Raw genomic sequence first — 13,774 nt, 5'->3', positions numbered from 1 at the left:
TCGATTATGAAAATAGTTGACAACTATTTTTATAATCGATTCGTTGTCGATTGATCGATTAGTTGTTTCAGCCCTATATTACAGGATACATTGATGACCTGCTGAATACAATTAATTTATTTATTTTTATGGAAGTTTTTTTATACATTATTATTTTGTGTAAAATCACTTTTTTACAAATATACATTTAGTACAGGATGAATTCATGACCCTCTGAATAAAATGATAAGCTTTCTAATAAGAAAGTCCAACAGCAGCTGTTCTCATTTTTTTATTTATTGATCCTTCCAAGTTTATATACAGTATTTTTTGTGTAAGATCACTATTTTACCAAAATACATTTCTCACAGGATGCAATCATGACCCTTTGATTAAAATGATCTGCTTTCCAGTAGGAAAGCCCAGCACCAGCTGCTCTCTTTCCTTTGTTTATTGATTTTTGTTTTTTTGCAAGTTTTATGTACAGTATTTTTTGTGTAAAATGACCATTTTACAAATATACATTTATTACAGGGCACATTTCAGACCCTTTGAACAAAATGCTAAGCTTTCTAGTAAGAAAGCCCAACACCAGCTGCTCTCATTTTTTCAATTTATTTTTTACAAGCTTTATATATAGTATTTTTTTAGTGTAAAAACTGTATTTTAAAAACGTAACACTTATTACAGGATACATTCACGACCCTCTGACTAGAATGCTAGGCGTACTAATAGGAAAGCCCAACACCAACTGCTTTCATTTTTTATTTTTTTTATACGTTTTTAAGGTTTTTTTTGTGTATGTAAAAGCAGTATTTGACAAGTTCACATATATTACAGAATACACTGACTATCCTCTGACTAGGATGCTAGGCTTACTAATAGGAAAGCCCAGCACCAACTGCTTTCATTTTTTTTATATATATATATATATATATATATATATATATATATATAATTAATTTTTTTTTTTTTACAAGTTTTACAGTACTATTAGTATTATAGCAATCTTTGACAAGTTAACATTTATTACAGAATACAATCATGACCTGCTGAATACAATTCTAGGGTTTCTTTCCTTTTTTGATTTTTTATACAGTATTTTTTTTTGTATAAAATGGCCATTTTACAAATATACATTTATTACAAGGCACATTTCAGACCCTTTAAATAACATGCTAAGCTTTCTAAAAAGAAAGCCCAACACCAGCTGTTCTCATTTTTTTTTTATTTTTTACAAATTTTATATATAGTATTTTTTTGGTGTAAAAACAGTATTTTAAAATGTAACACGTATTACAGGATACATTCACGACCCTCTGACTAGAATGCTGGGCTTACTAATAAGAAGGCCCAACACCAACTGCTTTCATTTTTTATTTTTTTTTTTATTTTTACGAGTTTTTTTTTTTTCTTTTTTTTTTTTTTTAGTGTAAAAGCAGTATTTGACAAGTTCACATGTATTACAGAATACACTGACTATCCTCTGACTACTGTAAAAACAGTATTTTAAAATGTAACACGTATTACAGGATACAGTTACTACCCTTTGACTAGAATGCTGGGCTTACTAATAAGAAGGCCCAACACCAACTGCTTTCATTTTCATTTTTTATTTTTTTTTTTGTTTTGTTGTTACAGGTTTATTAGTGTAAAAGCAGTATTTGACAAGTTCACATTTATTACAGAATACACTGACTATCCTCTGACTAGTATGCTAGGCTTACTAATAGGAAAGCCCAGCACCAAATACTTTTTTTTTTTTTTACAAGTTTTACAGTATTTTTAGTATAAAAGCAATATTTGACAAGTTAACATTTATTACAGAATACACTCATGACCTGCTGAATACAATTCAATTTGTATACATTACTTTTTGTGTAAAATCACTTTTTTACAAATATACATTTATTACAGGATGCATTCGTAAGCCTCTGACTAGAATGCTAGGCTTACTAATAGGAAGGCCCAACACCAACTGCTTTAATTTTTTTTTTTTTTTTTTCTGTTTTACAGGTATTGTTAGTGTAAACTCAGTATTTGACAAGTTCACATTTATTACAGAATACATTCATGACCCTCTGAATAGAATGCTAGGCTTTCTAATAAGAAAGCCCAACACCAGCTGTTCTAATTTTGGTAGCCTCGGTGACTAGCTAGGGTGGCTCTATCTCTTTTAAAGGGAAAGGGAGGGAGGGGGATGTGTTGGTTATTTTTAAGCACAATTGATGCAGAGGGAGCTTTCACAAAGTACAGAGTGCCATCTGCTGGCTGCAAGTTGTAAACATGCATATGCAGTATTTCCTATTTACCTGGCTACCTCCTTATTTCTTTCAGAACAAGTTTCCTTTATGCATAATTTGTATTGCAAATTTATAACAACCATCAGCATCAGACAGCCCTGACAGTAAACCAATGATTCATGATGAGAATGGTGGAACTCCCCTCCCTGGGGGTGCAGCGTTTCTGAAGGCCTAAAAAAAAAATTAATTGTGAGCTTTTCCAGGATCAGCAGACTGAAAATAACATCTCTTGACCTTTCCAGCGTTACAAAGCGCTACTTTCCGACTCCTGGTGACCTTTCCATTCTTCTTCTCTTCTCCTATTTATTATAGACTTCAATCTCTGCTCAGCTGCTGCAGTACCTCTTGGGAAGCAGCCAGTAATGTCACCATCCTTAGAGGCTGTGTGACATCTGTTAAAGGAGAGCCAAGCAAAAAACGTTTCTGTACTTTCTAAGGGCAGAGCACTTTAGGTCACCAGCTGCCAGGGAAATATGTAGACTGAAAGTTGCTGATCCCTCTTTCTGAAAATACTGGTTGCCTGGCTGTCATGCCGATGTGTTGGCTTCTGTACTTTGAGTCACTAACGCAGATCCAGCAAAGAAATAAATCCTGACACTGTTTATTCCGGGCTTGTGAGGTCAGACACAGCCAGGCATCAGGAATTTTCAGAAGTGGGCCAGCAGTGATGGTTTCTGACCTCTCAAAAGCCCAGAGACTGCTGCTGGCTGCTGCCATCTTGGATGAGATGTCGGCAGCCCCATAAGATTTACAGCTGCCACTCAAGCAACACTCTAAAACAGGTGTCTCCAAACTTTCTAAACAAGGGGCCAGTTTACTGTCCTTCGGACTTTTGGGGGGCCGGACTGTGGCCAGTGGGAATAGAAAATGTCCTGGTATCCAGTTGGAGTAAACCATGCCCAATCTTTGGTGACAGTAAGGGGGAAAAGTGCCCCATTTTTTGGTTTCAGTGGGAGTAATAGTGCCCCATCGTTGGTGTCAGTGGAAGGAATAGTTCCCAATGGTTGGTGTCAGTGGGGGGAATAGTGCCCCATCATTGACGTTGGTGTCAGTGGGAGGAAGATTGTCCCATTGTCAGTGGAAGGAATAGTTGGAGGAATAGTGACCTATCGATGTCAGTTGAAGGAATAGTGCCACATCATTGGCGCCGGTGGAAGCAATAGTGCCCCATCGTTGGTGTCAGTAAGAGGAATGGTGCCCTATTGTTGGAGTCTGTGGGAGAAATGGTGCCCCATCGTTAGTGTCAGTGGGAGTAATTTTGTTGTGTCAGTGGGAGGAATAGTGCCCCATTGTTGGTGTCGGTGGGAGGAATGGTGCCCCATTGTTGGTGTCAGTGGGAGGAATGGTGCCCCATTGTTGGTGTCAGTGGGAGAAATGGTGCCCCATCGTTGGTGTCAGTGGGAGTAATTTTGTCGTGTCAGTGGGAGGAATGGTGCCCCATCGTTGGGGTCAGTGGGAGGAATGGTGCCCCATCGTTGGTGTCAGTGGTGGGAGGAATGGTGCCCCATCGTTGGTGTTAGTGGGAGGAATAGTGCCCCATCGTTGGTGTCAGTGAGAGGAATGGTGCCCCGTCGTTGGCGTCAGTGGGAGGAATGGTGCCCCGTCGTTGGTGTCAGTGGGAGGAACGGTGCCCCATTGTTGGTGTCAGTGGGAGGAATAGTGCCCCATTATTGGTGTCAGTGGGAGGAATAGTTCCCCATCGTTGATGTCAGTGGGAGGAAAAGTTCCCCATCATTGGTGTCAGTGGGAGGAATAGTGCTCCGTCATTGGTGTCAGTGGGAGGAATGGTAGCCCTTCGTTGGTGTCAGTGGGAGGAATGGTGCCCCATTGTTGGTGTCAGTGGGAGGAATAGTTCCCCATCGTTGGTGTCAGTGGGAGGAATAGTGCTCCATCATTGGTGTCAGTGGGAGGAATGGTGGCCCGTCGTTGGTGTCAGTGGGAGGAATGGTGCCCCATTGTTGGTGTCAGTGGGAGAAATAGTGCTCCGTCGTCGGTGTCAGTGGGAGGAATAGTGCCCCATCATTGGTGTAAGTGGGAGGAATAGTGCCCCATCGCTGGTGTAATTGGGAGGAATAGTGCCCCATCGTTGGTGTCAGTGGGAAGAATGGTGCCCCATCGTTGGTGTCAGTGGGAGGAATGGTGCCCCATTATTGGTGTCAGTGGGAGGAATGGTGCCCTATCGTTGATTTCAGTGGGAGGAATAGTGCAGCTAGGCTGAGTATGTCCTGCAAGCAGCCTGTTGTCCTGAATCAGCAGCCTACTAGACATTGTACAGACTCTTAAGACAGAAGCCCGGCATCTGGAGGGTATGATGACATCATAGGAGGCATGGCAACGCATTTCAGGGTGGTACTACCCCTTTGTCAAGCCCTTGGCTTGACAAGAGGCTGCTCAGCACAAGAGGCCTGGCTATGGGGAGGCTGCCATCTGCTGGCTTGGAATATATGTGCTGTTTGAAGTACATCTTTCAGTCTCTTTCTTTGTGCTTTCATATGGTCACATTTAAAGAATATCCCGATTCTTCTCCAGACAGGACCATATGAAAGCACAAAGAAAGAGAGACAGAAGCACCACCAACTAAGTATAGTAAATACCCATATGGAAGAAAAATATATTTCTAATATATTTAGGGAAAATTTTTTAGAAATATATTGAATATTGCCAAAATTGTAGCATTTCAAATATATTTCCAATATATTTGGGGGGAAAAAATGATTTTTTTTAAAAGTATATTTTAAATATATTTTTCTTCCATGTGATCTAAAGTGAATTTAAAAAAAGGCAAATAGGTCCTCAGAGAGATGTAATCCAAACAGCACATACAGTATATTCCAAGCTAGCAGATGACAGCCTCTCCACAGCTAGGCCAAGTGTGTTCTGCAAGCAGCCTGAATCAGCAACCAACTAGACACTGTACAGACTCTCAGTGCGAAAGCTAGACATCTGGAGGGAGTGATGGCGTCACGGGGCATGGTAACGTGTTTCGGGGTGGCGCTACCCCTTTGTCAAACCCTTGCTTGCAGGACACAATCCGCCTGGCTGTGGAGAGGCTGCCATCTGCTGGCTTGGAATATACTATGTGCTGTCTGGAGTACACTTTTTTTTTTTTAATTCACTTTTAATAAATTTACTACACTTAGTCAGCGGTGCTTCTGTCTCTCATATGGTCCCGTGAAGGAGGATAGCACAATCCTGCTCCGGCGGAAATGTTGCTGACGCCGAACATGTTAACCCTTTAGGCTCCTGGCAGAGCTGTTATGGATGTTTTAAAGCATTTTTTTTTGCACAAGTGTCTGATACTGCGAAGGTTCTCAAAAACTCTTATGCAACTAAGAGTCTGGGTGCTCACCTGGCAGTTTGCACCAATTAGTTATTTTATTAGAAGCATTCGGAATACTGGAATTTCCTGTGCTTTTCTTTTTCAGGTCTATGTTGGTGACAGACCCTCCTTTATTTTGTCGCAGCTATGCTATGCAATTGAGCCTATATATGGCTTTTTTTAAAATGCAAACCGTTTATATTCTTGATGACTCTGATGACAATTTTTTAAATCTTAACGACCGATAATAAAAAGATTGATCTCTTGCCTTACCAAACTGAAGGCTGGTGACAATCCCCATTTGTTGTTTCAGTGTAACATGAATGGGGATGTGTGCTAAGTGGACTCCAACAAATTAAATAGATTTTACATGTTGTCATTAGAGGGACATACAAATTCAGACTGATTAATACAAGAAAATCTGACATAGCAATGCTGCCACCTAAAGGTGGTTTAGCAATATTACAGGCTTTTATTTTTTTCCTGGGTAGTTGGGTAATTGCAGAGTGCTATAAGGGGCAATCTGCTTGCTTTTGACGTTCTAAGCTGCATGAAGCTGCTTTTGCATTCATACATGGAGAAAAGCAGTTCTGGTGCAAACAAAAGCCCATGTAGACAGGCCCTACCTGAGCTTCCTAATAATTGTACTGTTACACCCCGTCTGAAATAAATGATATGTAAGCTCAAATAATTAAATCTCCTATAAACTTTAATATGTTCATATCATTTTGAAACTCATTTTCAATATTTTTAAATCTACAGTTTCTATTGAAATAATGCCAGATGACGATCCTGCCATAAAGGTCCCATTTCAGGCACTCTGAAGCCAAAAATGTAGCTTACCAATTATCAGATGTGGTGGCTGCATTAGTTTTTTTGTTTTTTTTTAGGCTTCCCCCCCCCCCCTCTGTTTACTTCTGGTGATCTGGCCAGTAACACACCACCTGTATTAGAGTGCCCCCACTCTGGATGAAAGAGCCCAGGGGCCACCTTTTGGACAGCAGCATTGGTAATCTGGGGGGATGAGAGTGTTATCTTTACTAGCAGATTTAAATGCACTAACAAATTGAAAGCAAGCTATAGCTAATACTTTATAATCAGTTACTGTAGACATAGCTTTTCCCTTTTGGGATAACATTTTTACATAAAAATAAAAGCTGATCATTGAAATTGACCGAAGACGTCATTGGTTACGAAACGCGTTGGGAGTGGCCTAGAGGTGACAACATGACGCACGCTTGGTCGCTACTCAGCGGTATCGTACGAGCCGTCAGCCTGCTGCATCCTACATCAGAACTATATAAGCTGTATATTATTTGAATTTAGGTAATTGTTGCCACCACTTCAGATTAAAGTTGTTTGATTTTTTGATGGGCTTCATTACGGTAGTATTTTTTTTTTCTTTAACATCTCCAAGTCAGTTTATGGATCCGTGATCCACTGATGGCCGTTCCCTCCCCTGGATGTTCAGCTGTTTTTGCCTGTCTGACCATTATAACTTATGGTCCTGCAAATCTAGTAAGAGGAATGCTTAGGAGGGTTCCGCTGACGGATCCCTTTTAGGCCCCTTTACATGACAAGTCATACCCCATGATTTCCAATGTGTACCATTCATATCTGTGTGACTTCAAAGTAGTCCCTGCACTACTTTGGCCGACTTTGATGCGACTTGAGGTCCATAAAAGGTCTCACAGGGGGTACGAGTACCTTTCTTCCGCAGGCTACTAAGGACAAGGAACCTCGTTGTAGGGCCTTGCTTCTCGGCTCATGAGAAGTTTTTTTGTCCCTCAGGGTCGACTGACAAGGGCTTAAAGCCTTTCAGGGCCTCCTCCAGAGGATCTAAACTAACCTGGTCTGGCAAACCGAGAGCAGGCTTCTCCAGACCCATGGACAAGGCACCTTCAGCATGAAGGTGCGCCCTCAACCGTATCTTTACGTCTTTGCTGGTTTCTGGACCCGTGCACTTCCCTGGTACAAGACAAGTGGGTCCACCAAGTCATTTGGTCCGGCTACAAGATCGAGTTTTGCTCTTTTTCCCCGGCGTGGTTCTTTCCTTCCAACTTGCGCCTGTCCCCTAACCTCTTACAGGGTCTGTTTGGGGCGGTACAAAACCTTTTGCTTCAACGGGTGATTGTCCGGGTTCCGACTTCGGAACGTTTTCAGGGTTTTTACTCAAACCTGTTTAAAATTCCCAGGAAGGAAGGCAAAGTGCGTCCAATCCTGGAACTTAAGGTGCTGAACTGCTTTGTGCGGGTGCAGAAGTTCCGAATGGGGTCCATTCCCACGGTGGTGGCATCCCTGCATGAGGAGGATTTTCTTGCTTCTGTCGACATCAAGGATACCTAGCTTCACATTCCAATATGTGCCAGTCACCAGCGCTTTCTGCGCTTTGCCGTGGGAGAGGAGCATTCTCAGTTTGTGGCGTTAGCCTTTGGTCTCACGTCCGCTCCTTGGGTCTTCACAAAAGTGTTATCCCTGGTGCTAGCTTTGTTACGCCAAGGGGGGAATCGCGGTGCTGGCCTACTTGGATGATCTCCTTCTGCAAGCCGAGTCTCCTACTGCTCTGGTGGAAAACCTGGGGATCACAATACGAACTCTGCGGGAGTTTGGCTGGATTCTGAATTTTCAGAAGTCTGCGCTGGTTCCGTCCACAAAGCTGGACTATCTGGGCCTGACTCTGCACTCGGCCTTAACCAGAGTGCTCCTTCCTCTGGACAAACTCCAGAAATTGCAATCTGCAATTCGTCTCCTGCTGTCCAGTAGATGGTCATCCCTCCGGACTTGCATGCGGGTGCTGAGCCTCATGGTGTCGCACCTTCGAGGCGGTCCCGTTTGCACAGTTCCATACGAGGTCCCTGCAAAGGGAGATTCTAGCCAATTGGGACAAGACTCGGCAGTCTCTGGAAAATCAAATCCAGGTGAGTCGGGGGAACGAAGGAGTCCCTGATATGGTGGCTTCGTTCTCCGGCACTTCGGCAGGGCAAATCCTTCTTCCCCTTGTATTGGACAGTGGCCACTACGGATGCCAGCCTGTCCGGCTGGGGAGGCATCCTTGGCAAGCATTCTGCTCAGGGGATCTGGACAGTGGAAGAGTCCAGACTACCGATAAATATCTTGGAACTCTGAGCAATCAGACAGTGACTGGACCATTAAACAGATCGTCTTCAAGGATGCCCATTACGCATTTAATTGGACAAGGCCATGGCTGTGGCTTATGTCAAACACCAAGGGGGCACAAAAAGTGTCTTGGCAGCTCTGGAGGTAGCCGGCAATCTAAGATGGCCAGCCCTCTCTGCCGTACACATTCCCGGGGTGGAAAACTGGCAGGTGGGATTACCTCAGTCGGCAGGCGTTGGACCAAGGGGAGTGGTCCCCTCATCCGGAGGCGTTTCATCAGTTGTGTCTCCAGTGGGGCATCTCTGAGATGGATCTGTTGATGTCTCGGCTCAACAGAACGGTGCAGAGGTTTGTGGCACTGTCATGGGATCCTCTGGCGGACGCCATAGACGTGCTGATGACCCTGTGGGGTCAGTATCATCTGATTTACGCCTTCCCTCCTCTCCAGCTTCAGCCAAGACTTCTATGCAGGATTGAGACAGATGGAATTCCGGTCATCTTCGTGGCTCTGGACTGGCCTCGCCAGGCTTGGTACGCCGATCTGGTGTGGCTGGTCGCCGACATTCTTGGAAGCTTCCTCTCAGGGAGGATCTGCTGTCCCAAGAACCGATCTTCCATCTTGCTTTACAGTCGCTGGCTTTGACGGCTTGGCTGTTGAACACTAGGTGCTGAAGGATAGGGGTTTATCTGAGTCAGGGACTCCTACACTGTTAAAAGCAAACAGTTTGCTGAAGTGAGTCTCTTGAGGTTCATCCTTGCTCCTTCTCAGTGACTCGGATCTTGACCTTCCTTCAACAGGGGGGGTTGAACAGAAATTGGCCTTGAGTACCATCAAGGGCCAGGTGTCGGCTTGGCGGTCTTCTGCCAACGTCCTTTGGCCACACATTCCCTGGTGCATACCTTTCTTCAGGGTGTCCGACATTTGGTTCCTCCAGTACGGTTCATCCAGTGCTTTCGGCCCTCCAGAAGCCTCCCTTTGAGAATCTTCAGGAGGTTCCCCTGCTTACGCTGGCGTAAGGTGGCGTTTTTGGTGGCTATCACCTCTGCGCTCAGGGTGTCGGAACTAGCGGAGTTATCCTGTCGTACACCTTACCTGGCAATTTAAAATGGAGACATTGTGTTGCCTTCCCTGTGTCCCAGGCCTAAACATCTAAAGGAAATTACCTTGCATGCCTTGGGTTTGGCCTGGGCAATTAGGGTGAACCTGTCAGCTATGCAGTCTTTCAGAAAGTCAGACTCACTATTTGAACAATGAACATCAGAGAAATGGATTTTATGGTAAGTCAAAAATCCAATTTTTTCTCGCCCATGTAACTGCAAGAGAGCTTGTTCTTTTGTAAAACAGACGTACTGGCTGGATCATCATGAAAATAAAAGAAAGAAAATCTTAAAAAGAAAACTAATTCAGCCATCACATCCAAAAATTGGTAAGCTGCAATATAATGTATGCTTTGGGGCAAAGGTCCGCTTTGTATGAATGTAGGGGTCCCAATGTTTTTGCATTGGGGCCCTTTTCTGACGACTTTCACCACTGGGGGGAGGGCAGGGTAGGTACACTAAGGGCAGGCCCTGTTCCAGAATGATCCATGGAGGCTCTACATCTGTAGATCATAAACTCAATAATACAGTGCTCAAAGCTCTCAGTGCTACTGTGTGTCGGCGGTGGGGTTCCCATTTCTTCCTATGCAGGGCAGATGCATCCTAATAACATGCTTGGCTCTTGTTCTACTCAAGAAAACGCTACCTTTAAAATCTCTTGTGTGACCCCGCCCACAAGGTGACCCTCGCTAACGAGGAATTGTTTCCAGCTCAATTACAACATAAGTGTTCTGCATCCATTAGCCCTGTGGGTAGTTGAACTTGCTTTGCTAGAGATAGGCAATTAAGCTGTGGATACCTCGTGATAATCCGGGTCAATAAGCGATTGACAGATTAACATCGGTGATTTTCTATCTCCATGAAACCGCAGCAGCTCAAAAGATTAACCACCGCTAGTAACTAGATTGGATGATGCGAGCAGGCTGGATGGTTTTACACGTATTGTAAATGGATTGGTGATGGATAATGAAGTGGGGTTTCTGGCTCTTCCTGCCAGGGAAGAATTGTATTTTCACACTACCAGAATCTGATCATATACAGTCCGGGAGAAAAAAAACTCTCCTCCTCTACACTTAGATGTGTGTCTGTTTTTTTTTTTTTTTTTTTTAAGGATAACACCACTTACATTAAAAAAAAAAAAATATATATATATATATATATATATATATATATATATAATACAGTATCTCACAATTGAGTACACCCCTCACATTTTTGTAAATATTTTATTAGATCTTTTCATGTGACAACACTGAAGAAATGACACTTTGCTACAATGTAAAGTAGTGAGTGTACAGCTTGTATAACAATGTCAATTTACTGTCCCCTCAAAATAAGGGGAGGGGGCTAACCTGTCAGTGCTCAGACCATACGCCGCACACTGCATCAAATTGGTCTGCATGGATGTCGTCCCAGAAGGAAGCCTCTTCTAAAGATGATGCACAAGAAAGTACGCAAACAGTTTGCTGAAGACAAGCAGACTAAGGACATGGATTACTGGAACCATCCCCCCTGTGGTCTGATGAGACCAAGATAAACTTATTTGGTTAAGATGGTGTCAAGCGTGTGTGGTGGCAACCAGGTGAGGAGTACAAAGACAAGTGTGTCTTGCCTACAGTCAAGCATGGTGGTGGGAGTGTCATGGTCTGGGGCTGCATGAGCGCTGCCAGCACTGGGGAGCTACAGTTCATTGAGGGAACCATGAATGCCAACATGTACTGTGACATACTGAAGCAGAGCATGATCCCCTCCCTTCGTAAAACTGGGCCGCAGGGCAGTATTCTAACAACCCCAAACAGACCTCCAAGATGACCACTGCCTTGCTAAAGAAGCTGAGGGTAAAGGTGATGGACTGGCCAAGCATGTCTCCAGATCTAAACCCTATTGAGCATCTGTGGGGCGTCCTCACAAGGAAGGTGGAGGAGCGCAAGGTCTCTAACATCCACCAGCTCTGTGATGTCATCATGGAGGAGTGGAAGAGGACTCCAGTGGCAACCTGTGAAGCTCTGGTGAACTCCATGCCCAAGAGGGTTAAGGCAGTGCTGGAAAATAATGGTGGTCACACAAAATATTTACACTTTGGGCCCAATTTGGACATTTTCACTTAGAGGTGTACTCACTTTTGTTGCCAGCAGTTTAGACATAAATGGCTGTGTGTTGAGTTATTTTGAGGGGACAGCAAATTTACACTGCTACAATGTAAAGTAGTGAGTGTACAGCTTGTATAACAAAGTGTCATTTCTTCAGTGTTGCCACATGAAAAGATAAAAAATATTTACAAAAATGTAAGGGGGGTACTCACTTTTGTGAGATACTATATATATATATATATATATATATATATATATATATATATATATATATATATATACATATACACTATGTTGTCAAAAGTATTGGGACGCCTGCCTTTACACGCACATGAACTTTAATGGCATCCCAGTCTTAGTCTGTAGGGTTCAATATTGAGTTGGCCCACCCTTTGCAGCTATAACAGCTTCAACTCTTCTGGGAAGGCTGTCCACAAGGTTTAAGAGTGTGTCAATGGAAACGTTTGGCCATTCTTCCAGAGGCACATTTGTGAGGTTAGGCACTAATCATAGCTAAGAAGGCCTGGCTCGCAGTCTCCTCTGAGGAGAGGTCAGCACTCTGTGCAGGCCAGTCAAGTTCCTCCACCCCAAACTCGTCCAAGTTAAAAAAAATTATTTTCTTCAAGCCAGGACCGGAATTGATGTCATGACCTCCAAGGCCATAGAGTCGATCAAAGAATATTGACTCTTTGATCGCCTATGGGAGCAGCCAGCCGCACTGTTGGATCTTTTCTTGGGTGATCCGGTGGAAACAGTAAGCCCGAAAAACACTGGCAAGTGGCGGGAGGAGGGTTGTTACATCCCCTCCCGTCGCTTCGGAAACAGTACCAACAGCTCATGAGCCACTCAGACCAGTTTCATGAGAAAGCCAGCCGCCGGCTGAAAAAAATTATATTGGGGTTATGGCTGATATCTTTAGCCATAATCCCAGTAAACCACCTGCAAATGGCAGCGTATATATACGTTTTGAGAGGAACCTAATTATACTCTTCTACTAATACCCAGAACTCTGTATACTGCTATTTTGCCTGTCGGTTATGTGCATAATAATTGCTTAAATGAGTGAATTAGAAAACAAAATGTAAAAAAAATTGGAACTTCATTCTGCCTACTCCCTCAGAAATATATTTCAAACATACCTTTAAATATTGGTTGGTCATGGTTGTAAAGCACAGACACTTTGATAATCTAGGCCAGGGGTCTCCAAACTGTGGCTCAGGGGCCAGATTCTGCGCTTTATTTTCCTTTATCTGGCCCTTGGGGCACTGTTCTTTTCACTGACAATAACAATAGGGCACTATTGCTCCCACTGACACCAATGATGGGGCACTATGGCTCCCACTGACACCAATGATGGGGCACTATTTTTCCCACTGACACCAATGATGGGGTGCTATTTTTCCCACTGACACCAATGATGGGGCATTATTTCTCCCCACTGACACCAATGATGGGGCACTATTTCTCCCACTGACACTAATGATGGGGCATTATTCCTCCCAATGCAACCAATGATGGGGCACTATCTTTCCCACTGACAGCAACGACAGGGCACTATTCCTCCCAATGACACCAATGATGGGCTACTATTCCTCCCACTGACACCAATGATGGGCTACTATTCCTCCCACTGACACCAATAATGGGGTACTATTCCTCCCACTGACACCAATGATGGCGCACTATTCCTCCCACTGACACCAATGATGGCGCACTATTCCTCCCACTGACACCAATGATGGCGCACTATTCCTCCCACTGACACCAATGATTGCGCACTATTCCTCCCACTGACACCAATGATGGCGCACTATTCCTCCCACTGACACCAATGATGGGGCATTATTCCTCCCACTGACACCAATGAT

At 43.7% G+C, this 13,774-nt stretch overlaps 1 protein-coding gene across 1 annotated transcript in view; it reads left to right on the top strand.

The window, feature by feature from the left end:
• The window catches only part of ILDR1 (immunoglobulin like domain containing receptor 1), a 120,040-nt gene that overhangs the window by 90,629 nt on the left and 15,637 nt on the right, over positions 1-13,774 (top strand). The gene's annotated exons all lie outside the window — the stretch shown is intronic.

Source organism: Pelophylax lessonae (assembly GCF_965119305.1).
Source record: "Pelophylax lessonae genome assembly, chromosome: 2".
NCBI lineage: Eukaryota > Metazoa > Chordata > Amphibia > Anura > Ranidae > Pelophylax > Pelophylax lessonae.
Note: the sequence above shows the minus strand (reverse complement) of the source record. Positions and strands in the feature narration are given on the sequence as shown.